General features: G+C 34.6%; 1 protein-coding gene and 1 pseudogene across 3 annotated transcripts in view; both read right to left on the minus strand.

The window, feature by feature from the left end:
• Nucleotides 1-18,909, minus strand: part of CADM2 (cell adhesion molecule 2) — a 1,012,057-nt gene that overhangs the window by 629,295 nt on the left and 363,853 nt on the right. The window lies entirely within an intron of this gene.
• Nucleotides 8,150-8,808, minus strand: LOC115944935 (protein SPO16 homolog pseudogene; annotated as a pseudogene).

Consider the following 18,909-nt stretch of genomic DNA (forward strand, 5'->3'; position numbering starts at 1 on the left):
ATAAAGTATGTTCTGCTTAAAAAAAAGGAGCCATGTAGGTATTTATTTTTAATTGCTATTTCTAGAATAGATGTGTATATGCATATAGAATATGCAGATAAAAGGCGAATAAATGTAGATATTACCTTACTAGCTAAAATGTTTCTTTCAGGTATGTATATGAATCTCATCTATAGATCTCCCCTATTTGATACTATTTACTCTATTAGCATGGGAAATTAAGAATTGACTGCAGGGAAATGTCTAGAAATAATATTGGTCTACACAATGCTTAGCCCACTCCCCTCTAATCATTTACATGTACAATAGCTAAAACACCACTTTCAACATGGTATTTTTTGCTCTTCCTTGTAACTATTGTTGAAGATGAAATTAGATCATCAGAAGCTAGTGGTCTGTGAAGGACACAATGCTTCTCTATCACCATCGAACAATAGTTAGTGATGTATAACCCAGAGCCTTGAAACTGAAAAGTTATAAGTATTTAAGAGCTCTAGTCATACACAAAACTCAGGTGATAATAGCTTTAGTAATTGCTAAAATTATTAAAAAGACATCTCTGCTATGAGGCCATAAAAATGTACCCAAATTAATTTTTGTGGATAATTCATCAGTGCTTTTTTAGTTCAGTTATTTCTTCAACGTTGTAGCCTACACATCCCCCAAGATATGAATGAGGAGAACACAGGATTCCACCTCTCATCATGCTTTTGAGAAGGTCATGTTATCAATTTCGGGTAGTTTCTAACTGCAGATTCCTGATTTTCAAATGTATCCTGTGTAATTATGTGGTATTCATACGCATGTAGCAGGAACCTTAAGGACATGATAGTGAACTGGTATATCACTACATTCATTTTAGTCTCACTCCTTTCTGGTTCAAGTCACAGGGCTGAAAATAGACTGAGCAGCATAGCATATATACATAATGCTGACCTTAGAAATATATATATAGTATGAAAGTACTCCAGAAATACAGTTCGTATGAAAGCACTCCCTACTATATAAGTTTTTCTCTAATTCTTACAGCATCTAAGAATTTAATTAAGCCTCTCAGGAAAGACATTTATTGATTCCTTATTATGTTCCAGGGACTATCCTGGGAGCTAATGATATAACTGTGAATAAACGTGGTCAATGCCCAAGAACCTTACGATTTTGATTTAAGTCCCCAAGCAATAAACAGGCAATCACAAAATAGTGTCTTAACACTGTGGAAACACATAGTAAGGGTGATTTATCCAGCCTTGGAATTATTTATTTCTAAGTAAAATTCTGTAGCCCAGGAGAATGTATCCTATTTTTTTTTGCATACTTCCTGTATACTACTCTAGTGCCTGATAGGTGCAAAATAAATATTTATGGAACTGAAATAATAACATTAGACATTTTGCTTATGTGTTGGTTCGCAAGAAACAAGTGCGCAAGTACATTTAAAGTATTTTACATTTCTGTAAGTTGTTATTCAACAGAAAAACCCACTCTAAAATTAACATGTTATTAAATGTATTTCATCAGAGGGTGCATGAATATTAAAATATATGGATATAACACAATTTTGATATTATGTATCAAAATCATCCATCATTAACAGGACATGTCAATTTATGATATATTATGATATTCTCCTTGTTATGGAATGTGTTTCCTTTGAGAAATAAGTTGAACATGCATGTCAGAATACTATGTAAGGAAAAGCCAGTGACGTAGCTAAGCTAGCTGTAATAATTTTAACTCTAGTTAATCCACTCTTTATTTCCAATGAGAGCACTGGTAGAAGATTAAAACTATTATTCTCCATATTCCAATCCTTATACCTGCTAATTGGTAAAAATTTAAGATTCGGTTATAAATAAAAAGAAAGGTAGTAAAATGAAAGATTGATATGAAATAATACAGTGAGAATATTAATTCTTCTAAGAATCATATCCATTCACAGAGTGACAGATATATACAATTCTAGTGGTGGTATTTGTTATTGAAGTTTTTCTTTTTTTTTAAACTAGCATTTTTAAGGCATTTAAAGCAAATGCTACTATTAAATTAGTTTATTTATTTTTGTCTGAATTAGCCATTATCCAAGTACTTCGAGTCTTATTTATACAATATGGTGACATCTCCCCTGTGGTTAAAATTTTTCTGATAAAAGCCTTAGAACTTTCTCTTTTCAAAGATTATAAATGAAAAATTACCACAAATAACAAGCCTAACAAAACAACATTCTGACTGCATTGTCATATTTATTATAAAACACTTGGTTCACTGCATTTTGGCATTTTATACAACTGGTTCTGACAGTGATTAACATGGTTTGGGCTTCTGCAGTTTCACCCAAGAGAAATAAAACACCAAAATCTCCGCAGGTGTGTAATGGGCCAGAGATTTACAATCTGTTCTGCAAAGTCAGACTTCAAAGACTTGAAAAAAATTCTAAAGTTGGCAATGCCTCTATCATCACTATTATTTAAGGTATTTTCCATATTTCAAAAGGAACTGTGTGGCTAATTGCAAAGATTTCATCTCCAATTTGACTTCCATGCAAGTCTCTTCAGAAGACAAATTTCATTATACATTTGCACATTCCAGGTGAACAGACAGCCCCTATATGAAGCCGCAAACTAAATAATAAGTATTTACTTGAACTTCCAAGGAGACTTCACTTACTTGAAGTATGTTGCACCATTTAACTGATGCTAAGGAGGAGTTGGGAAGTACTGAGGTAATTACCAAATGACAATCAGGCAGCAGCACCTGGGCTGTGGCAGCCCCAGGACAAGTGCCCATAATTGCTTCCATGATTGCTTGGTGTGCACCTCATATTAAACGTACCCAATTAGGGTCAGAATGCACATGGTCATTTCAATTATAGGAATGTTCATCTTCCTGAGAGCTGCTCAGAGGAAAAAGTTCAAATAGTGCTATTTAAATTTTTAAAATGTAAGAGTTTACCCATTTTAGTGGATAATCAGGTCTACATGTGTGCTTGACCTGAGTACAAATTGTTCCACCTGTTAGAAGAATTGTCCACTTAATGTATTTTCAAATATCATCTCTGTAGCTTACCATTCCATGAGTAAACAACTAGTAAACAGTACAAAGGAGTATCAGTTTAATGATATGTCCCTCAGAAAATCAGTAGTGGATTACTTTCTTTAAACTTTCTGTTCATAAATTTCGATGAAAGCACCCAGTAATCTCTCTGTCAACCAAGGCTATTACTAACAGAAATGAAATAAATTGAATAATAGGCCAATATTTTTAGTCAATTTAACCACCAAAGGTTTTGATTGCTATGATATTTTGCCTGAAGTATAGTTCCCTTTACTTCAAATACATTTGGTGAAAATTGTCAAGGTCATAGATGAACACATTAACTGTATCAGTCAAGGTAGCAAAGGGAAAACCTTCCCCCATTATAGCAGATTGCAGCCTTCGTTCCAACACTTATCATCACTTTATCAACCTTGCTTAAAAGAGGGAATAATCTGGAAAGAAAGAAAAAAAAAAAAAGCCCTCCTAATTCTTCATTCACAAAGTAGCCTAGTACTAAGTATATATTATATATATTTTATACATCATATATAATATAATCTGAATACATATTCACAAAATGAATATAAATTATTATCTGAAAACCATCACAATACTGCACATTTTAAAGATTTGATATTTTTAGGATACAGATAAGAATAAAATATTCACTTATTGAAACTATTTCTTAAAAACATAAACAAAAGATCTAATTGCAAATGTGCTACCAAAGTTCTTAGTAGTGTGTAAAGAATAGCATTCTGTGATTTTCCAGTGTTTTAAAATCCTACACTTAATTCTCTTTCCATTCTTTGAGGTTTTTGTAGTAGGAACAAGCATACAATCCAGAACAAGTATCAGAACCACAAGGGTATGTTGCTCGGCTTAGTTTCCTGACTGAAGTTATTGCATTGTATCTGCCAGGATGCTTTAGCAAATTTCAATCAATAATGTTAACCTGAAGCCAGCATTGACCTAACTGAACTTGAACTTGCTGTAACATTTTATTACAAAGATTGGAGGCTGTAATAATTCATTGTTTTAAAATAAAAAAAAAACCTTTTAGATTTATATAAAAGCCATAATTTATGTAGTGATGTTAATTTCGAGGAAACGATGTGCTTTAATCTCTCATTCTGCTTGCCATTTTGTGACAGAAATGCTGAAGCCATCTGAAGGTTACAATGTTCACTAATAACGAGCTCTTATGTCCTTGTAGGTTTCACTTTGATGGATATCCATAGTGTTTCCCCATGACATAATTCTACTGAGGACAAACACATCTTGAAAATACAGTTTGTGCTTTCACCTTCAAATATAACCAATATGATTTTTAAAATAAACTAAAAATGAGAAATAAGTACACATTTTTGTCATAGTCCTGTGATAATTTTTATTATAGGCACTGCTAGATTTAATTGCTAAAAACAAGCTTGCTATAGAAAGAAGAGTTGATATAGTGGAGTGCCTTCTATGGATTATATTATTATTTAAAATCCATCCATTTCTTCACAAAACAGGTATTACCTTTCTAATGAGACATATACAATACATGTTTTCCTCTGGAAAAAAAAAGTTATTACTTTTAACAAAGCCTTATCATAAACAAGTCTCCATGTTTCAATGTCCATTTTGGTGGAGTGTTTATTTTATTTTGTTTTAATTTTTTTTAAGATTTAATTTATTTAATTTAGAGATGGGAGTTGGGGGAGAGAGAGGGAGGGACGCCTAACCAGCTGAGCCACCCAGGAGCCCCTTGGTAGAGTGTTTATAGCTAACCACCAGTACCCTTTACCATTTTCTCACATTACCTATTGGTTCATATTATAATCATTCAGGCAATGTGGAATGAAAATAACCAAAGACACACATGTAAGGTCTCTTTCAAATGCTTCACTATCCACATAAAAATAGGGTATCAAAGTATCACAGTATTTTTACATGAAAAATAATAGAAAACCGTATGTTGAGATGTTCATGCTTTGTATAAACTGGGTTTTCAGTCGAGACTCCTGAGTTGTTAGCATTGGCTACACAAAGAAGCTTGGTGTTTGGGAACTTTAATTCCAACACCGTTCAACATGAAATGCCATCAATTGAATCCACAGGTGTTTTAATCGGAAGTTAATATTCCATTTTCGTTACACTTTGTTTCCATGGGCTTTCTCACAGATTTCAGTATAAAAATGACCTCACTGGTTTACCTCTAACAGATGTCTATTTCAGTAAATTATGCATGTTAGCTATCTTTCTCAATATATACACACTCTGAAATGACCTTACATAAAACTCTATACAAGGAGGATTAAATTTGGAAATTGTGTGTGAGATGATCACAGAAACCCATTATTCGTTTAACAAGTTTGTGTCTACGTCCTGTGCAGTGCCATTTAGCCCTGGGATTCCATGAACAAAATACAGGCCTCGGCGAGACTTTGAGTACTCAGGCAGAAAACAGCTATTGTAACTCTCATATACAAATTTAGACTTTATCCGTGACACCATGTCAGCATAAATGATTTACTGAAAGTATACAATGAACTCAATAGAGATGTCTTGAGAATCTTCACATGAAAAACTTACACTCCTTATATATGAATTTTGATATGCCCTTAACTATGCATTTATTTCTACATTGTAAAACAATCATCTCAATGTTAGTGAAAATAAGATACTAGATAATTCATAACTGTATAAAACTCTGAAATACGTAGGAAGCACCTTTAAACACATACGATGTAAACAAACCTGTTAAAGTTCCAGTTTACATTTAAAAAAAAAAAATGTGAGAATTGAAACTTCCCTTTTTTTCCCTCCCCAAGAATGTGCCTCTCATTATGTAAAGGATTTTAATACTGATTTATAGGTGAACATATAGAGAAGTTATCAAGGACAGTCTTTCATTAGGTTTTTGAAAAGTAGTTTCTAAATATATGCATGTCACTTTAATGAAAAGAGCGATGATAGTAATTTCTAAATGACCTACAGATGTGTTTATATAGCACCTGCCTATCTCTATTGGGCAAATTTTCCATTTAACTTCACATATATCAAATGGGGGAGTGTGGGCAATTGCAGATACAGTTATTTGATATTCATATGAAGAAATCCAGGGATTTCTTCAAAAAGAATGTTTTTGATAAGTGAAATTTGGGGACTATCTTGAATGGTAGGAGACATCCTCTCTGATTCCAAATTATAGTATCTGAAAAGTAGAACTGTGTGGAGACTCCACCTGCTTCAGCAAACCTGCAGCTACCCCTGTACTGGAAAACATCTGTCTTTAAGACGGTGAGATGTAATTACTGCAGGAGATCTGAGCTATTTCATATGCCTAATCTCATTGGGCATGCCCTATAATTTGCTGGAGGTCCAAGCAAAAGTTGTATGGGCTTCATTGTTTTTGAAAAGCATTCCCAAAGCTGATGCTACCTCAAATCCCAGTCAGAACTGTTGGTAATAAAAAAAAATTATACCTAAGGGCCTTTTTCCTGATAACTGAAATCCACTCTTTTTACCATCAGGGAAAAAAAAAAAAAGTTACTTCCCTTTAAAACATGATACATATGTTCTCACTTCCTAAAGTCATGTGGTAGAAATGGCTAGCTAGTCTTCAAATATTTATAGGCAAGAGTTTTGGCAGAAGTAGCTTCCCAGACAGTGACTATTGTTCCTTGTGCCACTTACATCCAGTCTTGGCCTTATAACTAATGTGGGTTTTTTTTTTTATATATTTTATTTATTAGACAGAGAGAGACACAGCAAGAGAGGGAACACAAGCAGGGGGAGTGGGAGAGGGAGAAGCAGGCCTCCCGTTGTGCAGGGAGCCCGATGCGGGGCTCGATCCCAGGACCCTGGGATCACGACCCGAGCCAAAGGCAGACGCTCAACGACCGAGCCACCCAGGCGCCCCCTAATGTGGGTTTTTAAAGAAGTGGTAGGTCTCCCACCCTCGATCTTTTCAAATCCTTTCTGCTGACTAGAAGCAGATTCCAAGACCCTGTGCAATGGTGTAGCTGCTAGCTGGAAGGAAGTTGGATCCTGGATGATGGAAAGCCACCCTCTGACATGCAACACTCATGTTGGACTCAGGTGATGGAGGAATAAGCTTCTATTCTGCAAAACTACTCTAATTGGGAGATTCTTCGCTCTACCTGCAAGTGGTATTCTCAGAATGTCAGGACCATCATTATGCTTGGCAATTATGGTTCCGAAAATCCATTCAATAACCATTCAGTACTTGCTACAGACCAGGAACTATGCCAGTCCCTTGAAATAAAAGATGGCTATGACACAAATTTTTTCTTAAGCCCAAACAAGAAAGAGATGGAAAAAAAAAAAAATGCAGAAGTATAAATGATATAGTGTGTCCTGGGAGGAGTGGAGGGTAGAACTGTAGGTGGCAGTATGAGCAAAGGCAATGAGTGAGAAATTGTAGCTCAGGATGTTGTACTGCAGATGGTTTTCTGTAGCTATTGGCTGCTGTTGAAGCACAGGAATGGCTTGATATCTCTACAACAGTGAACAATGGTATCAAGAGAACAAGTCTAGACTTGGGAAGACCAGTTAGTGGTCAATACTCTTGTAATGCTCCATGGAAATGCAATTATGGCTTGCTGCAGGGCCGTGGTGATAGGTGTGATTAATTGGATTAATTGGGTTGGGAGAGAAGGTGAGACAGATTGAGCTTACTCTAAATGGTTGTACCAAAAGTTAAATATTCAAGGAGAGGCCAATTTAGAAGAAAATATGGTTAATTCAATTTTTATCATATTAAATTTCAACTGTTCATCAGCTATGGAAGTTGTGATGACCAACCAGCAGTTGAATACATGAATCCAAAGATCAAAAATAAGTCTGACCTGAAAAGCAAATCTGATTTATGGAAGTCAGCTTTTGTGATTTTGTTTAGTTTTACATTCACAGCTGTGTTCTGAATGTTGGTATTGGCAAAGACACTACCTTTTAGTATAATAGATGGATCATATATTTTTTTTCATTTTTAATCATATACATTTTATTATTTTAAATTTAAAAAAAAATCTTTAAATATATATTTGAACATTATAATTTAACTGGTAATTACTTTAACATTCTTCCAAAAGAACTTTTGTAATTGATACTCTAATTTGGGTTAAATGAATCACTACTCAGTTTTAACTTTTGAAATGTTTTCCAAACAGGACTTTGCTCACTGATGTAAGCCTCAGTTGTTATCATTCTATAGCAAATGCTGTCTGTGTATGGTTTGGAGACAGTCTTAGCTGTAGTGCGCATACAATTAATAGCATTTACTGTGTTGTGTACTGGAAGTATCTGTAAATTACTACCCAGGAATCTCTGCTGAATCCTGAACATCAATTTCCATTCCCCAGGTCCATGGAGGGCAGCAGACAGAACCAAAAAATTCTTTTGGTGAATATTAATAAACTTCTCAATTTTGTCTAGAAATATTTCTTCAGCTGATATAAAGCATTCTTTAGCATCCATCAATAAAAATGCAAGTCCTTAAGAGATGAGCTAATAATAATAGTGGTTGTCCATTTTATTTTTTCTTTTCTGTCATTTTCAGCCATCTGTCTGTCTCTGGATCAACCCAGCTTCTAATGGTGCTTCTAATCAGGGGGTCCCTGGGGCCACATCACCTCCCAAAATTCCAGAACGTTCCCCAAGTAGCCAGAAGCGATGGGTCATATATTTTAAAATGTATTTTATACTTGGTATTTTATTAGGTAAATAAAGTAGATGGGTCATTAGTATTTAAATTCCTAAGCTTTGTCAGAAATACATAAAGTTTTTTTTGTTATGCTTACTAAGGGTTCTCTATGCTATCTTTAGTAATAATCTTTAATCTGCTTAATATATCAAAATCGAGTGTATTCTAGAAATTGAGAGAAATTCTACTTGATATTTTCAAAAACAAATTGTTCTGTGTTTATCTTTTTATGTATATATTTACTTTTTAAATGTAATTTTGCATACAATATAACAATTACATTATTGTAGCCTTGGATACAATGGCATCATTGGAAAACTGAGTTTAAATATTTTACTAGAGAGTTGCTGATATGATTCTCTAAATAGGCTTTGATGATCTTCCTGACAGAATATTATTTACACTTAAATATAGCAATTTAGTTTAATTTTAAAAGGAAATTTTTGTTTTCATAGACTTGGGATCACATTTTTTTGCCTCACTTTCAATATGCCAGGCACAATGGACAAATCTACGACTCCAATAAAATATTGTTCTCTCAATTTGTTTACTGTCTATCAGTGGAGTTAAGAAAATATTAGTCTCCCTCTTTCCTCATCAAAAATCCATGACCACATTCGCCTGGAATAAAGAGAATCAGAGGGAGAATTGGTAGGTCTGATCTGAGAAAAGAGGGCTTTGTTGTCAGGATTATGTCTGGGTATCCTAGACCCTGCACTATCTCATTAGGAAGAATTCCATTCACTGACTCATAATTGGGCCAGAGACTTGTGCTCTAGAACACATCTTAGTGTATCTGATTTCCAAGAGGCTTAGCCCTTAATTCATTTACATTCCATGCACAGTGCCCCAGCCCCTTGTCATCACTTTGCTTGTTCCACATCAGAGGACATTTTTGATAAAATTGCTCTGTCTAGCTGTAAAGATGCAACACAAAGCCATACTGAGAATGCTTTTCCATGGGCTTGTATTACTTTGAGAATCTCAACAAAGGGATAATAAGAATAGATAGAGATTAATCCATTTCTTTTAGAAATGCTGCCTTTTAGTCCCAGGGAAATATGTTCATTTGCATAGTTGAAATATAGCAGACTGAGTTCCTTAGCCCCTTCTACCCTTCTCAGTCAAGCCTAACGCCCATGAATCACTGGCGAGTGTAATGAGGCTGTAAAAGAAGACATCCTGGTGGAGAGATTGTGCCAGATCCCTTAGGACTCTTAAGACAATGATTTATATTTGTTTGAATTTACACAACACCGTTGTCACATTATAAAGTGTTTCAGGAATGACCAACTGCTAACCTGCAGCTTGATTTTGCACAATTTCCCATTAAGTGCAACCCAGTATCTCCAAACTTCTTTCTTATTTGCATCTCCAATTTTTCGTTGAAATCAATGTTCAGTCAGTCATGCGCTAAAAGAGCCTATCAGTCTTAAGTTCTCCATTTCTGTAGTGCACATATATTATACTCTTAATTTACAATTAACAGTATTCAGTGAATATGTCTTCATAATGAGTATTTCTTGTGGATGTAACATATAAACAGCTTTTCTAAGATTGGTGCTCAATTTTTCCCAAATTTGTAATCAATTTTATTGGCTATGCAATTTCTTTCCTTTGGTCAATCACTCTTTAAATTGGCTAGCTTAAAGCATCACAGCAAATGATTTTCAGAAATCATTAGGCACATGAAAATGCATATTCAGCTCATGCAGTTTTAATTGACCCCACTCACACCTACCAATGGCACTCTTGACAATCTGCCTACTTTGCTTCTCTTTATTTCATTAAACTCTTGAGTTTACAATCTACTTGTAAATATCTTTTTCATGGATCTGTGTTATATTATTATTATTATTTTTTTTTTTTGGTGTCCTTGGGTGGGCTCAAATACATTAGTTCTTCATAAAGGATTGCTATGACGCCCTGCTGTTAATAAGACTGGCCATGGTTTAGCCAAGAAGTTCACCTCTAGAAAGCCAAACTCAGAATCACTTATAATGGTTCTCAACCAGGGATGAGTCTGTTCTTGAGGGGACATTTGGCGATGTTTGCAGATGGCTTTGATTGCTACAACTTGGGGAGGGGATGTTACTGGCATCCAGTGAGTAGAGGTCAGGGATTCTGCTACACATTCTACAATGGATAGGTCAGTCTTCCACAGCGAACAATAATCCATTTGAAAATGTCAATAGTGTTAAGATGAGATAGCCTCGCCTATAAAATGTCTTATAAAATACATTTGAATGAAATAAAGGCTGGCTATAGAACCTACTGTGAGGTCAGAGAAATCTGACAGCTGGGTTTTGGAATTTCAGCAAATCATTTTTTCCCTGAGTTTGGCTGTGATTTCTATAATTTGCTGAGAGTGATGGAGAGTGTTGACAAACCATCTTTAAAATTAAGCCAATAATAACTATATCCTTCTTACTTTTAAGGTTTTTTTCCATATATGTTGAAAGGTCTATGGAAAATAAATTAAAATATTTTAATTGAAAAAACTAGAATAAGAAAATTCATATTTAAAATTACCTCAATGCAAATATAAGATCTTAAAAACATCTTTCCAATAATCTCATTAATCATAGAAAAACTTGTGCTAACTAATCCCTATACGTTTATGCTGGCAGAGAGTGGAAAGTCAACAATATCATTATTCCTCTGATTCAATTTATCTTTAAATCAATTTTTCTCGGCAAAGCCATTCACAAATTTTCCAACACTTCAGCTTAGTTTTGTATTTATAAATAATCATTTTCTGCTACTGCATCAAACACCCCTTTCAGAGACTTCACAAAGTAGTAGGAATGGAGTATAGCAGTTGTAAAATGAAAACTAAATGCAAATGGAAAATTGAGTAGAACATTTAAGTCATGGCATTTGAACATTCCTAGTTGTACTGTTTTTGTCTGTGCCCCAGAGATTGTTATTGTGTCTTGCAAAAGAATACTGTATATATAATTGTCCTTCCCATACCTGTGACCTACTGAAAATCAAGAACATTTTGCAAAATACGAGCTTACATCTTTTCAAAATACAAATCTTATATTATTCCTCTACTTAAAATCTTTCATTGGCTTCCAATTATCAAAACACCAGAGTCCTTCACAAGCTGGCAGATTCTGCATGGACTGGCTCCAGACTACATCTCCAACCTCTCTTCACTTTCTCCTGGAGCCAGATCTGTCTACCAGCCACCCTGATGTTTTTGCCATTGCTTGGAGGTGCCCTGCCCCATCCCATCATAGCTCTTCTTTCTATACTATTCCTTAGTCATTTTTTCCTTTATGTTTTTTTTTTCCATACTAACACAAATCATTCCTCAAGGTTGATTGTAGAATTCAACTGTTTATGTAAGAACACATCCCCAAACACTGTAGTTAAATTATACTAACAGAAACTAGTCCAACTTGTGATAATCAGGAATATCTACCTACATAGAAAGCCAGAGTGACTTCTTTGACTGTAGCAAAAGAACGAGTTGTCTCTGTCTCTGTCTCTCTCTCTATCTCTCTGTTAGGTATTCTGTATAAAAGGACATATATTTAAAACCCACACATGCACACAAAAACATGCACAAACATTTATTTTTGACACTAAAATAGACTATATTTTGATTTGATGTATTTTCACATATGAAAATTTCTCTAAAGTTTCATATATGAAACAAGAATTTTCCAAATAGTGGTTGATTTAGCAACTACAAGACAATTCATTATCTCATTATGTCATTCTGCTTAATGATAAAAACTTCTTTTCATTATATCATGGACTTGAATATAAATAAAGGTATATTTTAAAAGTCGACACATTGAATTCTATAAATCTGTTTTATTCCTGATTCATAATCTCTACTTAGAAAACTCATATTGAAGAGTAAAGAATAATATTTGCATTTACATTTAAAAAAGAAAAATAAGTACATTATAATTATGTAAAATTGTAATTTTTCATAATACACTAATAATCTAACATTTATTGAAACTGAAAGTTAAACATGCTCACTTTTCTCCAAGTTAATATTTTTATTGTAAATTCAAATGGTCAAATTTTCATTATAAAACAAGGATAAGTGATTGCTTAATCCTTTACTAATTTAAAGCGCACTGATTTTGGAAATAGAACTTTAAAAAAATATTGAGTGGAAAGAAAAAATTAGCAAGCAAGACATCTAATGAATATGCTTTTATCATTGACATAGAAATCAAATTACATGGCAATACTATAACAAAAGAGATTTTGAAATGAGTGCTACTTGGGAAAAAAGATCTAAGGAAAAAGAAACAAAAAAGTTCCTAAATAATGACTCACTATGATAAAATAACTCATTGAAAAAAATCTTTAATTCAAAAAAATCATATATAATTCATTAAACTGAAAAATAAAGCACAAAAACATTTCCCTGAAGCTTTAAAGCTATGAGTATTTATATGTGAAGCAAGGAGTAAGGGATAAATTTGGAGGAGCAAGAACAGAGATAAAAGGAAACATAAAAATTATAGAACCAATTGTCATTTTCATAAAGTTTCCTACATTGCAATTCAGAGCAGGGAAATTGCCTACTTCTGATTCTTTTCAGAAGTGTTCTAATAGAATGGAATCCTGCTGCGTGTTTCTTTGCAGTTATAAAAGCCACTGACTTCAACTTCCCTAAGGGTAGCCTGAGCTTTGGAATTCTTCTCTTCCGTGAGATATGCTTTTTCTCCTCAATTCTTTAAAGCATAAAAAATTAAACAAAAAATATTCAAATATTATTATCCATAAAAAATGATAGACACAACAAATCATTTTATTAGATGATCCCTAAGAATAGATTAGAGGTTACTCTATAGAAAATAAGTGGAATACATTTATAGTGTTGAGAGATAAATAAGCTTTCAGAAACTCAGGAAAAAAGAATCAGTATAGATTGGCTTGAAAACCTCCCACTTACGGGCTCATTAGTGTTAAATTAAAATTTCTTTAAGGCTTAGCATGACTCTAGGAAAGAGACATACCATGTTGTCTGCCCATTTGAGGAAGAAAAATTCAGCTGTATTAATAATCAGAAACACATGGATGCAGTGGGTCCAGAGAATATAACATCACTTGAAAAGCTAAGCTGGATTTGACATGGTCATTCAGTCACTTGAGACAGAAGGTGATTTTCTTTTTAAATCATAAAACTACAAATTTCAAAAAATCATGTAGGTGTTTTAGATGTTGTGGAAACAAAACTGGTATTTTACCCTCCAACCATCGTGTACCGGTACATTACCTTCCAAGGGAAGAAACAAGAAAACAAAACAAGACAAAAAAACCACTACTGAACTCTGAGATAAGCCAAAAATAAATCTAGTCAGTCCTGGCTCCCCAAATAAATGAAACTATGGGGGTCCTTTAAACCTGAATCTCTAATCAAAATCACCTTTATCTCTGACCCTACATTGTGATAACCATACAAGAAATTTGCCATTTTCCACCACTAACATATTAATGTACAATTGTTAACTTAGATAATCTTGCAGTTATTTTCCTGTGTTTTTATTTGGCAAGACAGTTCTACTTATATCAGACTCATGAATAAAAAGAAAACAGGTGAGCTAGGTGAAGGGGATTAAGGTATACTTACAGTGATGATAATGCATAAAATTATCAAATCACTATATTTTACACCTGAAACATATAATATTGTATGCTAATTGTACTGGAATTAAAATAAAAATAAAAGTAAATTTTTAAAAAATAGACTGCTTTTGTTTCCTGTGCTTATCTTTCAGTATTACTTTCACGGGACAAAAGATGACAACACTCAATATGTATAGATTCTATAAAGTTGTTTTGGATGCATCAGAATAACATCATTAGAAGATGAAATATGATGACTTCATTACTAACCTTTTAAGAACCATTCAAATTACACAAATAAATATGTGAGTGACATGTACTTTTATACTGAGGGATAAAATGTCATAATTTTCTGTCTGCCTTAGGTGTAAAAGTGTTTAAGGAAATAGTCAAAAAATTACCATTTTATGTATTTTAGGATATACATATATACATATACGTGCATTTGTGTGTGTGTGTGTGTGCGTGTGTGTGTGTGTACACAGACAAGACTCAGGTCTTAAAAACCTTTACCTTAGAAGTGCATTCCCGTTTTCAGGACTGGATATATTTGCAAGCAGCTGAACTATTCCTGCATTCCCTCAGCCTATGCAGTAAACTTTACATATGTGGAAGCTTTTCCAGCCCTGTGTGATCCCTGATTAAATTGAGCAGGTGGTTAAATATTCAAAGTCACTTGAGGGACAATACTTTATTCCTTTTACCAGCGTACACCCCTTCAACAATTGAAAGAAGCACCAGCTATTGCTTTAACTATAAATTATGCCTATTTTGAAGTGATATCACTTTGATGACCCTGTTTGACTGAACAGGGTATATGTTAATCTTAAAATATGAAATATTTCCTCCACTGTGGTAAGCAAATCAGCTGGTAGGAACGACTTTCTAAGTTCAATCAAAAATACTTTAACTCACCAAAGATGACTCTTTTACTCAGTTCAATCATGTCGAATTTAGAAATATTTTATTTGAGTAAGCATCTGGAATATGGTTCATCAAATAATCAATAGATTTAATGCACATATGTATCAAATGTTCACATACTCTTCTGAGAAAGGTACTGTGATAAACATGAAAAGGTAGAATCAGCCTATTAAATCAAATACTTGCTCAGCATATCTAAACTTTACCTTTAAAATAATTTTTTGAGAACATTTTTATCTTGTTCCTTGAAAATATTTCTGTTTGATCATAGCTATATGTAAAATACTGTCAACATTCTTTCCACACTAACTCATGCTTCAAGTAAATACCCCTTGTTTTAAATTTATTCCTTGTTCCACAGGGGAATATCAACCCATATTTCAAGACTCAATTCAGAAGCCACCTCTTCTCTAAAGCAGGAGAACTGTCTACTCCTCTTTCCCCATTTTCCCTTGTTAAAAACCCCAACCATCTTGTCCCAGACAACACAGCGTTTGTCTCCATATTGAATACTATGCGGGGAGGCCAAGAGGTTTATTGGGAAGGTAACTAGGGAAAAGTACCTGGTGGGAAGATGCAAAAGGACTGGTGGAGGGGGGTTCGGAGGTGAACTAGGAATATCTCAAGGTACACAGGAAAATGGCAATCTTATCAAAATGAATGATAGGATAGTTATTTGATTTTGTGAATATTAGATTTATTTATTTATTTTTAAGATTTTTATTTATTTATTTGACAGAGAGAGACACAGCGAGAGAGGGAACACAAGCAGGGGGAGTGGGAGAGGGAGAAGCAGGCCTCCTGCCGAGCAGGGAGCCCGATGTGGGGCTCTATCCCAGGACCCTGGGACCATGATCTGAGCCGAAGGCAGACGCTCAACGACTGAGCCACCCAGGTGCCCCCAATTTTGTGAATATTAGATTTAAAAGTAGCCTCATTATTAGACATGATAGAAAGTATAAAAGTGACCTCATTATTTGTTATAGTGGAAGGTTCTATCGACATTAAAATAATTTGTGTCACTTTATACTTGAAACAAATTCGAATTCGCATACAAGAGAGGTATGAAAGCACTTACTGTATATTATTTGAGAATCAAAACCTTAAAATCCCATACTTAGTCCAGATACTAAGAATTGAAACCACATTTTACTGTCTACATTAACATGACTCTATGCTATTCCTTTGTCTTCATTGGCTTGACTTTATTTTTCTAGAAGTCTCCTGCCCAGGGAAAAGGTTTGATCGTTAATTATAGGGACTTTCTGAAAGACCCACCTACTTTTCAATGGAAAACATCAATAGGTAGTTTTTCCTAACATTCTTTGCTTTCCTTGCTTTGAAATTCTCATCTTGCTGTTTTTACCAGGCTGAACTGTTGTCTCATGATCCTAATCTAATCTTAATCCAGATGCCGTTTGGAAAGGCCCACCTTAAATAAAACATTACATTTTCTAAATTCTGACCTTGGCTTCTTCACTCAAAACACTAAGTTTTCTTAGGTTTATGTTCTCCTCTACCAAGGTAAGCAATAAACTCAGCTTTGTCGTCTATTCTCATTAACGGGTTGCATTGCTGATATTTGAGGAGTAATATTTCAACATATTCAACTTAGGTTGTATATTCAAATGGACTTTTGTTTGTCCTCAGTCAACTCAGTCAAAAAAAAAAAAAAGCAAAACATGAACTAAAGATAGTCCTTCTCAGAAGCTCACAGAAACATTTATCTCTCCCACTCCAATGCTGAGTGTAAATCTAGATTGTAGAGAAAGACAGAAAGGGGAAGAGGAGGGAATGAGAAGTGGGAAGACTTAACTGTAGAAATGAACACCTGGGATAGATATCAGTGAACAATGATACTGTGAAAACTGCAGTCTCTCTATTTAATGTCCTAGTTCCCGCTTTACTGAGGTTGACATGCGAACACATGAAGAAACAGAAGAGATTGGAATAGGTAAGAAATGCCACTTAAAGCAAGAAGACAACTTCATTTCATTTAACTGCTTCATTTATGGTTAAATCTCTGAATCTTGAACCTTAATAAATGCTGAGAGGCTGTGTGAGGAGAAAACAATCTCTGGACTCTTAAGAGAGCAATTGAAATCTCTGAATAGGAGATAAAAGATGCCATTTAGAACAGTGTAGGTAATGATTGCATTAAGAATGTCTTGACAAAGATTTCCAAAACAGAGTATATACTAGGAACTCTGGAAATACAGAATTACCCAGAAAATTCTGATTATGAGAAAGGGTATGGAATGACTCTTGTTATCACAGCAAATATGAGCAGGTGTGTAATAGGCAAGCTTTTTCTCCTTGTATCCTTTGTACCTGAATCAAAACTATTAGTGAAATATACTGAAATACATTGAAAAGAAATAAACTATTTTTTCTTGATATATCAAATTATACTATTTACAAAGAAATAGAATATTTTAAAGCCTATTTAAAAGATTCTCGGGGTGCCTGGGTGGCTTAGTTGGTTAAGCATCTGTCTTCAACTCAGGTCATGATCCCAGGGTCCTGGGATTGAGCCCTGAATCAGGCTCCCTGCTCAGCTGGGAGTCTGCTTCTCCCTCTCCCTCAGCCTGCTTGTTCTCTCTCTCTCTCTCACTTGATCTCTCTCAAATAAATAAATAAAATCTTTAAAAAAAATAAAAGAAAATAAATACTCTCTTTTGAGTAGAGCTAGTAGCTTTACATGAATTTTTATTTTAATAAGACTTTATCATTTTTTAAGTTTATAGGTGAAACTCTCACCCTTTAACCTCTGATTGCCTAATTCTAACTAGTTTTGCTGGAAAGGAAATGTTTCACAGCTCTCATTCTCATAAAGATTGGATCTTGACCGGCAATTCCAAAAGTAGGATGATCCTCTGAATATGCATTTTGTTTGTTTATTTTGTCTCACTGTTTTTCTTTTTTAAAGATACTTGTTGCAAAGCAACTTCGCTACTAAAAGCTGATCTCTCAAGACACTTACATAAATTTCCTGCACGGAGATGTGAGGGTTAATATAATGTGTCACTTGACTGGGCCATAGGATGACCAGATATTTGGTCAAATATTATTCTGAGTATTTCTGTGAGGGTGATTTTGGATGAGATTAACATTTAGACTGAGTGAAGCAAAACTGCCCTTCATAATATGGGTGAGCCTTATCCTAGCAGTTGAAGGCTTGAATATAACAAAAAGGCTAAGAGAATTCTTCCTGCCTAATGACCTTTCAACTAAGATGTAGACTTTTTTTTTTTCCTTTTGACTTGAACTGAAACATCAGCTCTTTCTGGGCCTTGAGCCTGCTGGCTTTTGGACTAGAACTACACCATCAGCTCTCCTGGGTCTCTAGCTTGCTGACTCACCCTGCAGATCGTGGGACTCATCAACCTCCATAATTATGTGAACCAATCCCTTATAAAAAGCTCTTTATCCAGGGTGCCTGGGTGGCTCAGTTGGTTAAGCGACTGCTTTCGGCTCAGGTCATGATCCTGGAGTCCCTGGATCGAGTCCCGCATCGGGCTCCCTGCTCGGCAGGGAGCCTGCTTCTCCCTCTGACCCTCCCCCCTCTCATGTGCTCTCTCTCTCTCATTCTCTCTGTCTCAAATAAATAAATAAAATCTTAAAAAAAAAAA

Source organism: Leptonychotes weddellii, chromosome 1 (assembly GCF_054177405.1).
Source record: "Leptonychotes weddellii isolate Sample4059 chromosome 1, ASM5417740v2, whole genome shotgun sequence".
Classification (NCBI taxonomy): Eukaryota; Metazoa; Chordata; class Mammalia; order Carnivora; family Phocidae; genus Leptonychotes; species Leptonychotes weddellii.